A 16,357-nucleotide genomic window follows, 5' to 3' on the forward strand; every position below is an offset into this window, starting at 1 on the left:
TATGATGCATGAATGCACACACACTGCACACAGTGGAAGGCAACGAAACAGGCTGCAATAAACAAGAGACTGTCTGCAGCCCCGTTGTTTTGTCTGTGACAGAACCGACAACCCCTCAGGCACAGGACCCGTCTCTTGCTCCCTTGGTACTAGACAATTATTCCCAAGCACAGATGTCTAATTACTAGAAAAACAACTATAGAGATGAGGAATGAACAGATCACCGCCCCGAGCCCGCCGCCTCCCCGACGACATGGCTTCCCTTCTCAATTACACTGTATTACCTTCCATAGGCTGGCTGACCTGTATCATCAGATGCTGCTAAAGCTACTGTGTCTTGTGATGCTGTTGGCTCAACTTGGCTGGTGACATAATGCATATAGTCTGGTGAACCCGAACCTAGGTAACCGTCTGCCCAGGGAAACTATTATGCATAGGCATTTGTCGATCATAGACTAGAATAAGGAATGGAGGAACGGAATGGCCCAGGTCTAGTCTGACCTGGAAGTCTTGTTAGTAACACACACAATCGCGACGTGCAAGCAGAGACACACACACACACACACACACACACAGCAGACATCCCACACACTACAATATCTCACAGGACAGCTTCTCAGATATTTGGTTTCATTCAGCATCCATTTATCAGCCAATAAAGATCAGCCAGTGAAAATCCTACAGCGTCATGCATTGACCAAGAAGCCTCTGTCCAGACCGACCACTCACATCCCATCGCTTCCCAGTTCCCACATCCCCCAGCAGCAGCACTACAGCAGGGCCATCCTTAACAGAGTGGCAGGAAGGCCCGCATCTACGGCCTACATCACTCACTTTTATGGGAGTAGGGTGGTGTAAGGTTTAACAAGACATTTTACTTGTCAAGAGACCCGACATTACGCAACCATAAAACGATGAGGTCCACAAATCTCTGTCTGACGTTGTGAGCAGGCCTTGTTGTGCGGTCGGACTTCCATGGACGGCATTTCCTCTAAATAGAATAGTGGAGTCAAGATTCTGGGTTGCCTTGCCTACACGAGCTGCAAAATATCTTGCAAAATAACAAAATACTTTCTTAGGAGTTATAACAATGTACCCAGAATAATTATATTCAAGCACAAAAAGTATATTTAAAATAAAACCATCTAAGAGATCTATGATCATCATTTCTCAAACTGCAGGATGAAAGAACCTAGCTAGCTCCTAGGTCCACATCCTACTCTGTAACAGAGCATGAAATACAGCTCTGGGGTTTATAGAGAGCCAGCTGAGCCACCATTCACCCGACTGTGTCATTTTCCTCGGAGCCTGTGCCATAGCTGGAGCGGCTCCACTGACCAGGGGCGTCTGTGGTCTGCCCTATGCGCCAGGCAGTCGGCCTGGTCTGGTAGTGGACCGGTGAGACACTGCGGCAGGGCAGGCTCCCCACCCCTGACGCAGAGCACCCGCGCTGGGGAACGTCTGAGTAATGGCAGGGTAACCTGATCCAGCCAGAGAGAAGGAGGTAGGGAGGGGGAGTGAGCTAAGCTGACGCCTAAATCATAGCAGGAGGATGGAGGGAGAGAGGTAACGAGAGGGAGAGAGAAAGCAAGAAAACAAAGAGAAACACAGAGAGAGAGAGAGAGAGAGAGAGAGAGAGAGAGAGAGAGAGAGAGAGAGAGAGAGAGAGAGAGAGAGAGAGAGAAAGAAAGAAAGAAAGAAAGAAAGAAAGAAAGAAAGAAAGAAAATAAAGAAAAGAAAGAAAGAAAGAAAGAAAGAAAGAAAGAAAGAAAGAAAGAAAGAAAGAAAGGAAGCCTGGAGACAGGAGGTTGAAAATAAACTAAACTTCTCCCTCCTGCCTCTGAGCACACGCACGTGCCACACCCACTGCTGGGCTAGGGAGTTGCATAGAGATGACAGGGAGTGGGCATGGAATTCAACCTTACTGCATGCCATGTCATATCATGTCACGGACATATTTCAAAACAAAATGCCTACATGAAACAAACTAGATGTACGTTTTCTCCAATGCTTGCGCAAGTAAATGACTTAGCAGGCATAGATTTGAAAAAATATGAGTAAATAAAACGGAGTATTTAGAGGGGAAAAGCCCAGCACATGTAGGCTATCAATGTGCATCTCTACCAGCCTATATGGACCAACGTCGACTTGAATCTAGACCACAGCGTCTTTCTTATCATATCCTAACTAAACACAGTATTCTCTTTTCTGCCTCTCCTCACCGGTGACCCAGTCATCACTACAGCATTTCCCTTGACTCCTTCCTTACTAAACAGAGCTTCGAGTTCACATTATGAGAGAGGGTTTCATTTCACGTGCTCTCTGCCTTTATGACTGAAACAGGATGTCATGAGGTCGTGAGTCGGCGTCATTTCAGCTTTCTCATGTTGTTATTACAACTTCATTACTGAACACCGGACACACGGTTTCCTCTTATCAACTGATGGTGGCTCAGAACTGGCGCCAGAGAACGTGTTAATTACATGGAAATACAGTATGTTCAGCCTATTACTGTACAACGAACCACTGAAATAACGATGTCACATTCACTGAGTACACCAAACATTAGGAACACCTTAATATTGAGTTGCACCCCCTTTTGCCCTCAGAACAACCTCAATTCGTCGGGGCGTGGACTCTACAAGGTGTCAAAAGCGTTCCACAGGGATGCTGGCCCATGTTGACTCCAATGCTTCCCACAGTTGTGTCAAGTTTGCTGGATGTCCTTTGGGTGGTGGACCATTCTTGATACACACGGGATACTGTTGAGCGTGAAAAACCCAGCAGTGTTGCAGTTCTTGACACAAATCGGTATGCATGGCACGTACTACCCAGTGGTGTAAAGTACTTAAGTAAAAAATACTTGAAAGTACTACTTTAGTATCTGTACATTACTATCTGTACATTACTGTACAGATACATTACAGTACTGTTACAGATACTGTAATGTACAGATACATTACAGTATCTGTACATTACTAACTTTTACTTAACTACATTCCTAAAGAAAATTATATACTTTTTACTTCATATACTTCACTTCCCTGACACCCAGAAGTACTCAATACACTTTGAATGCTTAGAAGAACAGAAATTCTAAAATTCACCACTTGAGTCTGGCAGACTCACTAAACACATGCTTCGTTTGTAAATGATATCTGAGTGTTGGAGCGTGCACCTGGCTATCCGTAAATGTAAATAAACAAGAAGATTATGCCATCTGGTTTGCTTAATATAAGGAATTTGAAATGATTTATACTTTTACTTTTGATACTTAAGTATATTTTAGAAATTACATTTACTTTTGATAGTTAAGTATATTTCAAACCAAATACTTTTATATGTAGCCTAGGCCTACTGGTTGTATGAATTTGGGATCCATCTTCCCACAACTGTCCCAGAGTCTGTTTGGAACAGGCTATTTCTTTCTCCACAAGCTGACCAATAGAATAGATCAACTTTTCTACTGTGGGGGATAGTAGATTGAGTCATTACTCATCTTGTTGAATGAGGAAAATTAGATATGGACAGTTATTCTAACATCTTCAAACTGCAAGTTAGAATTCGGTAAGAAGGACTGGACATCGTTGCATCCTCGACTTGCATGCTCTGTTAATATGAATGACTATAATCTAAAAATATGATTTCTGTCATTATGAGCACCGTGGTTGGACGCCCTAACCAGGTTATGCACCTAATGCATATGGGTCCGGCAGATTTCTCAAATTTCTGGTAAATTAAAATGTTGCCGGTCACATTTTCCTTACAGAAACCCGCTACGACAGTTCAAAAAGGCACTTAAATATTGTCTGGCTCATTCACCCTCTGAACACGCACACAATCCATCTCTCAACTGTCTCAAGGCTTATAAATCCTTCTTTAACCTGTGTCCTCCCCTTCATCGACACGGATTTAACAAGTGACATCAATAAAGGATCATAGCTTTCACCTGGATTCACCTGGTCTGTCATGGAAAGAGCAGATGTCTATAATGTTTTGTATACTCAGTGTATAAAGCTCCTCTATTAAAAGTGCACGTCAAAAACTGACACGTTCTTGTCAGAAAGTTAAACCACGTTCACATCACACAATGTCAACTGTCACCATAAATACACGTCCAAACGACGTGCATTCCTTTATTACGAAGTCAGGAAGCATCTTGAATTTAAATTTCATTCCCTATTTTCTAGGAAGCACAATATAGGCCTAACCAGTGACTGACTGAAACATTCACTAGCCTATTTCTGTACCTGTACCACATCCAGACATCCACAATATGGACCTTATTCATTATTCAGTCTTATATGCACTTTCCTTTTCCTCTGACAAGCTGTTCCTCTGCAGGCCTGAATAGATATTAAGGCCTTCTGATTAAGGTAGGGCTGAGTCACTAGAATTTTTCATGAAACATCTTCCAGGTAGAAAACATCTTGAGGTAGGTCAGGTTGGTCAAGTTTACAGATGTTTTCATCATTAAAGCTGATAGGCAAAGAGACTTGAGGGAAATCCAGCAAAAATTGTAGACTATATAATTTTGGCAAAATGTTAATACTGGATTGGATTTACCATTTTGTAAAATGTGCATTTCTAAGAAAAACTTCATATCCCATTTGACAGCAAGATTACAACCTCAATGACCATAACATTGAGAACACATTACACATAAAATACAGAATGTACTGTATATGGATGTGTATACTTTGGCATGTAGGTATAGTCTCACCTTGCATAGCAGCTCTCAGTTTATACCATGATATGATACTTCTCCCATACAGCCTAACTATTCTCCAGAACCGACCTCCTGTCTTCTATCATAAAGACTTGGCACGCGTCTAACATACCTTCTTGTTCTTTCAACAATAAACACAAGGGTGAGCTTTATAATTGAAAAAGTCTACAGAGTTGAGATGAGCAGAGCTAAGCATAAATGCACTCGTTCTTGCAACAAATAGGCGATACCGACATAATTGACCGGAATTATTAAATAAACAGACAAGTTTCTTTCAACCCTCACCCCCCCCTTCCTCCTCCTCACCCCTTTCCCCTCTTCCTCCTGACCCCTCTCTCCTCCTCCTCCTGACCCCTCTCTCCTCCCTCTCACCCCTTTCCCCTTCTCCCGCTCTCAACCCTTTCCCTCCTCCCTCTCACCCCTCCTCCATCTCTCACCCCTCACCCCTCCTCCCTCTCTCTCCCCTCTCCCCTCCTCCGTCATCTCCTCACCACATGTGAAACCACACTGTAGCTCCTAACATGCCAAAGTAAGCGCTCCACATCTTTCAAACAGAGTGTGTTTACAATAGATCAGAGTCCCACACTTCCACTGGATTTCACTGTACTGTATTGGACTTTATTAATAAAATAAAACAGAGGGAATCCCTTTTTAGTGTAACATGATACACAAGAAATGCGTGACCAAAAGTATGTGGACACCTACTCGTCAAACATCTCATTCCAAAATCACGGGCATTAATATAGTCGGTCCCCCATTTACTGCAATAACAGCCTCCACTCTTATGGGAAGGCTTTCCACTAGATGTTGGAACATTGCTGTGGGGACTTGCTTCCATTCAGACACAAGAGAATTATTGAAGTCGGGCACTGATGTTGGGTGATTAGGCCTGGCTTGCAGTCGGTGTTCCAATTCATCCCAAAGGTGTTCGATGGGGTTGAGGTCAGGGTTCTGTGCAGGCCAGTCAAGTTCTTCCACACCAATCTCAAGAAACCATTTCTGTATGGACCTCGCTTTGTGCACAGGGGCATTGTCATGCTGAAACATTTAAGTGCCTTCCCCAAACTTCCCTCGAACTATGGGGACCAAACCATGAAAAACACTCGCAGATCATTATTCCTCCTCCACCAAACTTTACAGTTGGCACTATGCATTGGGGCAGGTAGCGTTGCCCTGGCATCCGCCAAACCCAGATTCATCCATCGGACTGCCAGATGGTGAAGCCTGATTCATCACTCCAGAGAAAGCATTTCCACTGCTCCAGAGTCCAATGGCGGCGACCTTAACATCACTCCAGCCGTCAACTCTTGGCAGTGCGCATGGTGATCTTAGGCTTGTGTGCGGCTGCTCGGCCATGGAAACGCATTTCATGAAGCTACCGACGAACAGCTTTTGTGCCGACGTTTCTTCCAGAGGCAGTTTGGAACTCTCTAGTGAATGTTGCAGCTGAGGACCGATGATTTTTACACGCTACGCACTTTAGCACTCAGCAGTCCCGTTCTGTGAGCTTGTGTGGCCTACCACTTCTCGGCTGAGCCGTTGGTGCCCCTAGACATTTCCACTCCACAATAACACCACTCTCAATTGACCAGGGCAGCACTAGCAGGGCAGATATTTGACAAACTGACTTGTTCGAAAGGTAGAATCCTATAACGGTGCCACGTTGAAAGTCACTGAGCTCTTCAGTAAGGCTATTGTGCTATCTATGGAGAATGCATGGCTGTGTGCTCAACTTTATACACCTGTCAGCAACAGATGTGGCTGAAATAACCGAATCCACTAATTTGAAGGGGTGTCCACATACATTCATATTAGAGGTTATGATTATTCAACGCCGATACCGATTATTGGAGGACCAAAAAAAGCCGATACCGATTAAAATCGCCATTTTTTTTTACATTTATTTGTAATAATGACAATTACAACAATACTGAATGAACACTTATTTTAACTTAATATAATACATCAATAAAATCAATTTAGCCTCAAATAAATAATGAAACATGTTCAATTTGGTTTAAATAATGCAAAAAACAGAGTGTTGGAGAAAAAAGTAAAAGTGCAATATGTGCCATGTAAGAAAGCTAACGTTTAAGTTCCTTGCTCAGAACCTGAGAAAGTTGGTGGTTCCTTTTAACATGAGTCTTCAATATTCCCAGGTAAGAAGTTTTAGGTTGTAGTTATTATAGGAATTATAGGACTATTTCTCTCTATACCATTTGTATTTCATTAACCTTTGACTATTGGATGTTCTTATAGGCACTTTAGTATTGCCAGTGCAACAGTATAGCTTCTGTCCCTCTCCTCGCTCCTACCTGGGCTCGAACCAGGAACACATCGACAACAGCCACCCTCGAAGCAGCGTTACCCATGCAGAGCAAGGGGAACAACTACTCCAAGTCTCAGAGCGAGTGACGTTTGAAACGCTATTAGCGCGCACCCCGCTAACTAGCTAGCCATTTCACATTGGTTACACCAGCCTAATCTCGGGAGTTGATAGACTTGAAGTCATAAACAGCGCAATGCTTGAAGCATTGCGAAGAGCTGCTGGCAAAACGCACGAAAGTGCTGTTTGAATGAATGCTTACGAGCCTGCTGCTGCCTACCATCGCTCAGTCAGACTGCTCTATCAAATCATAGACTTAATTATAACATAATAACACACAGAAATACGAGCCTTAGGTCATTAATATGGTTGAATCCGGAAACTCATCATCTTGAAAACAAAACGTTTATTCTTTCAGTGAAATACGGAACCGTTCCATATTTTATCTAACGGGTGGCATCCATAAGTCTAAATATTCCTGTTACATTGCACAACCTTCAATGTTATGTCATAATTACGTAAAATTCTGGCAAATTAGTTTGCAACGAGCCAGGAGGCCCAAACTGTTGCATATACCCTGACCCTGCGTGCAATGAACGCAAGAGAAGTGACACAATTTCATCTGGTTAATATTGCCTGCTAACCTGGATTTCTTTTAGCTAAATATGCAGGTTTAAAAAGATATACTTCTGTGTATTGATTTTAAGAAAGGCATTGATGTTTATGGTTAGCTACAGTCGTGCAACGATTGTGCTTTTTTCGCAAATGCGCTTTTGTTAAATCATCCCGTTTGGCGAAGTTGGCTGTCTTTGTTAGGAAGAAATAGTTCGCAACGAGTCAGGCGGCCCAAACTGCTGCATATACCCTGACTCTATTGCAAGAGAAGTGACACAATTTTCCTAGTTAAAAGAAATTCATGTTAGCAGGGAATATTAACTAAATATGCACGTTAAAAAATATATACTTGTGTATTGATTTTAAGAAAGGCATTCATGTTTATGGTTAGGTACACGTTGGAGCAACGACAGTCCTGTTTCGCGAATGCGCACTGCGTTGGACTAGTTAACCGTAAGGTCGCAAGATTGAATCCCCGAGCTGACAAGGTAAAAATCTGTCATTCTGCCCCTGAACAAGGCAGTTAACCCACCGTTCCTAGGCCGTCATTGAAAATAAGAATGTGTTCTTAACTGACTTGCCTAGTTAAATAAAGGTGTATAAAAATAAATAAATAAATAAAAATACATTTTAAAAATCGGCCAAATCGGTGTCCAAAAATACCAATTTGCGATTGTTATGAAAACTTGAAAATCGGCCCAAATTAAATCGGCCATTCCGATTAATCGGTCGACCTCTAATTCATATATATAGGGTATCATTAGCACCACATGCTATTCGTAGCTATGAAACATACAGGCTGTGGTCCAGTCGATAGAGAGATCGGAGTAGGCCTATTTGTCCACATGCTGCTTCATGGAAAGCAAAATAAAAGCGATATGGTAAGGATATCACCCTGGAACACAACACAAACATGGAAGCTGACATCTTCATCGTTTTGTCTTGGGCTAAGATTTTAAATGGCTCTTCCTTAGTGGAAAGTTCCCCCTTTTCCACCCTGCCATCATAAATCCACCTCAGTGAATCACATTATAGGCCTCCCTCTCTTGGTGTGTCCTCAGAAACACTGAGTGTGCATATTCAATGTTTCTCCTCACATCTATGCCTAGGCCAACCGCCATTCATCTGACTAAATTCAGTTATTTTCTCTGTCATCATGAAATAGGAAATGCAATGTTTTAAGGGGAACATGTTTACAACATCTATATTATAATATGCTGCGGGCTGATCTACAATTTTGTACCGATTTCCTTCATTTTAGAATCAAAAGAAGCGTGCCGTCCTCTTACATTCCACAGGCCACTTTATAATGGGCTGGGTTTTGTATTTATTTAGTTTTTTACGGTTTCTGTGTTTGGAATGGCATGGTTATTATTGGAGATTCAGCTTTCATAACGCAATTGATAAGCGTTTGTAGGCCCATTTTGAATCTGTTGAATGATGGCTAATTTAACCTTGCTACAGAATTGTTAACAGAATACAGTTGAAGTCAGAAGTTTACATACACCTTAGTCAAATACATTTAAACTCAGTTTCTCACAATTCCTGGCATTTAATCCTAGTAAAAGATTCCCTGTCTTAGGTCAGTTAGGATCACCACTTCATTTTAAGAATGTGAAATGTCAGAATAATAGTAGAGAGAATGATTTATTTAAGCTTTAATTTCTTTCATCACATTCCCAGTGGGTCAGAAGTTTACATACACTCAATTTGTATTTGGTAGCATTGCCTTGAAATTGTTTAACTTGGGGCAAACGTTTTGGGTAGCCTGCCACAAGCTTCCCACAATAAGTTGGATGAATTTTGGCACATTCCTCCTTACAGAGCTGGTGTAATGGAGTCAGGTGTGTAGGCCTCCTTGCTCGCACACGCTTTTTCAGTTCTGCCAACACATTTTCTATAGGATTTGGGGTCAGGGCTTTGTGATGGCCACTCCAATACCTTGACTTTGTTGTCCTTAAGCCATTTTGCCACAACTTTGGAAGTATGCTTGGGGTCATTGTCCATTTGGAAGACCCATTTGCAACCAAGCTTTAACTTCCTGACTAATGTCTTGAGATGTTGCTTCAATATATCCACATAATTTTCCTCCCTCATGATGCCATCTATTTTGTGAAGTGCACCAGTCCCTCCTGCAGCAAAGCACCCCCACAACATGATGCTGCCAACCCCGTGCTTCACGGTTGGGATGGTGTTCTTCAGCTTGCAAGCCTCCCCCTTTTTCCTCCAAACATAACAATGGTCATTATGGCCAAACAGTTCTATTTAATTTTCATCAGACCAGAGGACATTTCCCCAAAAAGTATGATCTTTGTCCCCATGTGCAGTTGCAAACCGTAGTCTGGCTTTTTTATGGCGGTTTTGGAGCAGTGGCTTCTTCCTTGCTGAGCAGCCTTTCAGGACTCGTTTTACTGTGGATATAGATACTTTTGTACATGTTTCCTCCAGCATCTTCACAAGGTCCTTTGCTGTTGTTCTGGGATTGATTTGCACTTCTCGCACCAAAGTACATTCATCTCTAGGAGACAGAACGCGTCTCCTTCCTGAGCGGTATGACGGCTGCGTGGTCCCATGGTGTTTATACTTGCATACTATTGTTTGTACAGATGAACACGGTACCTTCAGGCGTTTGGAAATTGCTCCCAAGGATGAACCAGACTTGTGGAGGTCTGCAACTTTTTTCCTGAGGTCTTGGCTGATTTCTTTTGATTTTCCGATGATGTCAAGCAAAGAGGCACTGAGTTTGAAGGTAGGCCTTGAAATACATCCACAGGTACACCTCCAATTGACTCAAATTATGTCAATTAGCCTACCAGAAGCTTCTAAAGCCATGACATCATTTTCTGGAATTTTCCAAGCTGTTTAAAGGCACAGTCAACTTAGTGTATGTAAACTTCTGACCCACTGGAAATGTGATACAGTGAATTATAAGTGAAATAATCTGTTTGTAAACAATTGTTGGAAAAATTACTTGTGTTATGCACAAAGAAAATGTCCTAACAGATTTGCCAAAACTATAGTTTGTTAACAAGACATGTGTGGAGTGGTTGAAAAACGAGTTTTAATGACTCCAACCTAAGTGTATGTAAACTTCCGACTTCAACTGTATGTGATTCTCCATACCCGTTACAGGTTCGCTAATGGAAAGCATTGCATGGAATATTTCAATGACCTTGTTAATGGCGATACTTTCTTCATTCACGAATCTCTGAAAAAAAGCATCTTAGAAATGTCTGTGCCCAGTTGCACGTGGTTCTACAAAAAAACAGTGAAAACTCAGAGAGATATTAATTCGACGCTTTGCACAGAGTGAGGAGTTCCCTTGCCATTTTAGCTGACGGCAGGTTAGTAACTTTTGCAACAAAATTATTTTATTGTGCCTGTCTGGTTGCACACAGACTTTTATGGTCACACAAGGTGCCACTGGTGGATTCAAAATGAGTAGCCTAACAGTTATTTACATGGCCCCAGTTGCATTTTTAAACAAATTGATTTTTCTGTACGAAATCAATCACATGTAAACATAGGGTGACAGTGAGCAAAATAACCACGGACGGGAAGTTGACAATGGCTTATTAGTAAGCATAAATAAACTGTATTTCTATTTGCAGTCCTCAAAGATGAATTTCAATTCAATCTAATTAACGAGATCCAATGATCTACCGCCCACAAGGCGGGTTGCCGCTCGTGCAAGGGATGGGCAAAGTACTTTTTTCTCTCCAATTTCGTGGTAGCCAATTGGTAGTTACAGCCTTGTCCATACGGGAGTAGCAGCGATGGCACTCGGGAGAGGCGAAGGTCGAGAGCAGTGCCTCCTCCGAAACAAGACCCAGCCAAGCCGCACTGCTTCTTGATACAATGCCCGCTTAACCCGGAAGCCAGACGCACCAATCTGTCGGAGGAAACACCGTGTCAGCGTTCACTACGCCCGGCCCGCCACAGGAGGTGCTAGAACGCGATGGGAACAAGGAAATCTTCGGCCTGACAAACCCTCTCCTAATCCAGACGACGCTGGACCAATTGTGCGCCGCCTCATGGGTCTCCCAGTCACAGCCAGCTGTGACACAGCCTGGAATCAAACCCGGGTCTGCAGTGACACCTCAAGCACTGCGGTGCAGTGCCTTAGACCGCTGCGCCACCCAGGAGGCCCCCGCAAATTGTTTGAACAAACAATTGGTCCCCCAAAAATGCAGCCCTCGGTTGAATTTCAAAATCCCGATGTGGCCCTCAAGCCAAAACGTTTGCCCACCCCTGGGCTAGTGCATCATTATAAAATTGCGCTAAGAAATATTTCTTATATTATTTCACCTTTATTTAACCAGGTAGGCCAGTTTACAACTGCGACCTGGCCAAGATAAAGCAAAGCAGTGCGACAAAAACAACACAGAGTTACACATGGGATAAACAAACGTACAGTCAATAACACAATAGAAAAGTCTATGTACAGTGTGTGCAAATGTAGTAAGATTAGGGAGGTAAGCCAATAAATAGGCCATAGTGGCAAAATAACAATTACAATTTAGCATTAACACTGGAGTGATAGATTTGCAGATGGTGATGTGCAAGTAGAGATACTGGGGTGCAAAAGAGCAACAACAAAAAACAATATGGGGATGAGGTAGTTGGGTGGGCTATTGACAGATGGGCTGTGTACAGGTGCAGTGATCGGTAAGCTACTCTGACAGCTGATGCTTCTAGTTAGTGAGGGAGATATAAGTCTCCAGCGTCAGTGATTTTTGCAATTCGTTCCAGTCATTAGCAGCAGAGAACTGGAAAGAAAGGCGGCCAAAGGAGGTGTTGGCTTTTGGGATGACCAGTGAAAAATACCTGCTGGAGCGCGTGCTACGGGTTGGCGTTGCTATGGTGACCAGTGAGCTGAGAGAAGGTGGGGCTTTACCTAGGAAAGACTTATAGATGACCTAGAGCCAGTGGGTTTGGCGACGAATATGTAGCGAGGGCCAGCCAACGAGAGCATGCAGGTCGCAGTGGTGGGTAGTATATAGGGCTTTAGTGACAAAACGGATGGCACTGTGATAGACTACATCCAATATGCTGAGTAGAGTGTTGTAGGCTATTTTGTAAATGACATCGCCAAAGTCAAGGATCGGCAGGATGGTCAGTTTTACGAGGGTATGTTTGGCAGCATGAGTGAAGGAGGCTTTGTTGCGAAATAGGAAGCATATTCTAGATTTAATTTTGGATTGGAGATGCTTAATGTGAGTCTGGAAGGAGAGTTTACTGTCTAACCAGACACCTATCCATTAGTAGTTGTCCACATATTCTAGATCAGAACCGTACAGAGTAGTGATGCTAGTCGGGCGGGCGGGTGCGGGCAGCAATCGGTTGAAGAGCATGCACTTAGTTTGACTAGCATTTAAAAGCAGTTGGAGGCCATGGAAGGAGTGTTGTATGGCATTGAAGCTCATTTGGAGGTTTGTTAGCACAGTGTCCAAAGAAGGGCCAGATGTATACAGAATGGTGTCGTCTGCGTAGAGGTGGATCAGAGAATCACCAGCAGCAAGAAAGACATCATTGATATATACATAGAAAAGAGTCGGCCCAAGAATTGACCCCTGTGGCACCCCCATAGAGACTGCCGGAGATCCGGACAACAGGCCCACCAATCTGACAAACTAAACTCTATCTGAGAAGTAGTTGTTGAACCAGGCGAGGCAGTGATTTGAGAAACCAATGCTATTGAGTCTGCCAATAAGAATGCGGTGATTGACAGTCGAAAGCCTTGGCCAGGAAATGGTCGGTGATCTGTTTGTTAACTTGGCTTTCGAAGATTTTAGAAAGGCAGGGCAGGATGGATATAGGTCTGTAACAGTTTGGATCTAGAGTGTCTCCCCCTTTGAATAGGGGGATGACCGCGGCAGCTTTCCAATCTTTAGGGATCTCTGACGATACGAAAGAGAGGTTGAACAGGCTAATTATAGGGGTTGCAACAATTGCGGCGGACAATTTTAGGAAGAGAGGGTCCAGATTGTCTAGCCCAGCTGATGTGTCGGAATCAAGATTTTGCAGCTGTTTCAGAACATCAGCTGTCTGGATTTGGGTGAAGGAGAAGCAGGGGGGGGGGGGGGGGGGCTTGGGCAGGTTGCTGCAGGGGGTGCAGAGCTGTTGGCCGGGGTAGGGGTAGCCAGGTGGAAAGCATGGCCGGCCGTAAAAAAAAATGCTTATTGAAATTCTTAATTGTCCTAGATTTATCGGTGGTGACAGTGTTTCCTAGCCTCAGTGCAGTGGGCAGCTGGGAGGAGGTGCTCTTATTCTCCATGGACTTTACAGTGTCCCAAAACTTTTGGGAATTAGTGCTACAGGATGCACATTTCTGTTTGAAAAAGCTAGCCTTTGTTTTCCTAACTGCCTGTGTATATTGGTTCCTAACTTCCCTGAAAAGTTTAATATCGCGGGGGCTATTCGATGCTAATGCAGTACGCCACAGGATGTTTTTGTGCTGGCAGTCAAGTCAGGAGTGAACCAGGGGCTGTTCTTAGTTCTAAATTTTTTGGAATGGGGCATGCTTATTTAAAGAGCAACCAGGCATCCTCTACTGACGTGATGAGGTCAATATCCTTCCAGGATACCCGGGCCAGGTCGATCAGAAAGGCCTGCTCGCTGAAGTATTTTAGGGAGCGTTTGACAGTGATGAGTGGTGGTCGTTTGACCGCGGACCCATTACGGACACAGGCAATGAGGCAGTGATCACTGAGATCCTGGTTGAAGACAGCAGAGGTGTATGTGGAGGGAAAGTTGGTCAGGATGAGAGTGCCCATGTTTACGGATTTAGGGTTGTACCTGGTAGGTTCCTTGATAATTTGTGTGAGATTGAGGGCATCTAGCTTAGACTGTAGAACGGCCGGGGTGTTAAGCATATCCCAGTTTAGGTCACCTAACAGTATGAACTCTGAAGACGGATGGGGTGGCAATCAATTCACATATGGTGTCCAGGGCACAGCTGGGGGCTGAGGGGGGTCTATAACAAGCGGCAACAGTGAGAGACTTATTTCTGGAAAGGTGGATTTTTAAAAGTAGAAGCTTGAACTGTTTGGGCATAGACCTGGATAGCAAAACAGAACTCTGCAGGCAACTCCACCCCCTTTGGCAGTTCAATCTTGATGGGAAATGATGTAGTTGGGGATGGAGATTTCAGAATTTTTGGTGGCCTTCCTATTTCCTCTTCTTACAAAACCACTCATGGCACAAGTAGTGAACGTTTCTGTTTAGATTTTTTTTGTTTTTTTACAAATGATTCAATTTGCCTATTCAACCGTGGCACTGGGGATTAGTCTACAGGCCACTATCAGTTCCACTGTATCTCTCTGGCACCTGCACAGTTAGATGTAGCCACGCAGTTACATGATTCCTATCATATTGCTTTTCCAATTGCAAATACGAATGGCAAAATAAAGCTAGTCTGTTTTCTAATGTTGGCTGATCGTGAAGGTGCCTTGGACGAAATACTGACCTATATGACAGTCGTCAATAGTTACCACAATCACAAAATCACAACCCCCACCTATTTCTACAATTTATCTTCTTAAAATGTGATTTAAACCTAACATTAACCACACTGTTAACCTGTATGTCTAACCTAAACTTAAGACCAAAAGTCAACAACAAAGATGACATTTTACGATATAGCCAATTTTGACTTTGTGGCTGTGGTAACTAGAGGAAACCCCTATGCATTATGACATGAGTTGATACATGACCTAGTCTACTGTAGCTAAATGCATGGCACAAAAAGAATATGCACGACTTTCATGTTTGAAAATCAGTGGAAAGCACACATTCACAGCTATTTCGCACACCTAAACACACAGGTTGTACACTGGTAGCGTGTGTTTTTCCTGATATGCAATGTTATGAAAAGGCCAAAGAAGCCTGCTATCGCTCCCTCTGTATCCTTACTTTCCTATTGGCTGAAATTAACATCGTAATATCATTGCATAACAAGCTCATTACCATTGGGATTTATTTTCTATTGCCAACGGTGAAAGGGTTTAAACAAATTGTAGAGTTACTTTCAGACATCTCACCTGTATCCCCGGTTGTTTTGGAGGCTTCTTCGTTAATTTGTCAATTGCGACATATTCATTTCTTGTAGAACCGCAGATCTTCATAACTGTTTGTCTACAGCCATTTTGAGCTGTACCTCGAGCTACGGATGACGGGGGAGAGAGTAGTAAGTCGCTGCTCTTTCAATCAAAATCTTACTCAAATTTATATTGGTAATAGTGAGACAAATATAAACTGAAAACATAGTTTGATTTTATTTCGATATTTTTCATGCATTTTGTAAAGAATGGAATGTGTTGCAATCGCATAGTCCCGAACCCCCCTTTTTGAGTGAAATGGTATGTCTCTTAGAATACTGGGTAAGCTCGTCAAATGTAGCCAATCAGCGACTTTGAAATGTAAGCCTCCAAGGTATCAATATAAACAGGATTTGACGCTTGCAAGTACAGTAGAGGTATGATTGAAAAAAATTCGGACAGTTTTTTAATCTTCAATCAGTATTTGAATTTATGATGAACAGCCCTGCAATGCTCTGTGCTCCCGGTCAAGATCTGTGCATACACAATAAATAAGTAGCCTATGCTGTCCTGTCTTAGAATTAAATGTGAGTTTCTGTAGTTGGACCGCAAACAGTTTGGGCGTCGTCATTCTTTTTCATATTTTTC

At 43.0% G+C, this 16,357-nt stretch overlaps 1 protein-coding gene across 2 annotated transcripts in view; it reads right to left on the reverse strand.

Moving 5' to 3' along the window:
• LOC120027586 (zinc finger protein 438-like) overlaps nt 1-15,812 on the reverse strand; it is a 91,697-nt gene extending 75,885 nt beyond the window's left edge. For both annotated transcript variants that reach the window (XM_038972569.1, XM_038972568.1), the window contains exon 1: nt 15,713-15,812. The gene's annotated coding sequence lies outside the window, so the exon portion shown is untranslated. The remainder of the gene's footprint in view (nt 1-15,712) is intronic.
• Nucleotides 15,813-16,357: the final 545 nt, after the last annotated feature.

This window comes from Salvelinus namaycush, chromosome 33 (assembly GCF_016432855.1).
Source record: "Salvelinus namaycush isolate Seneca chromosome 33, SaNama_1.0, whole genome shotgun sequence".
Classification (NCBI taxonomy): Eukaryota; Metazoa; Chordata; class Actinopteri; order Salmoniformes; family Salmonidae; genus Salvelinus; species Salvelinus namaycush.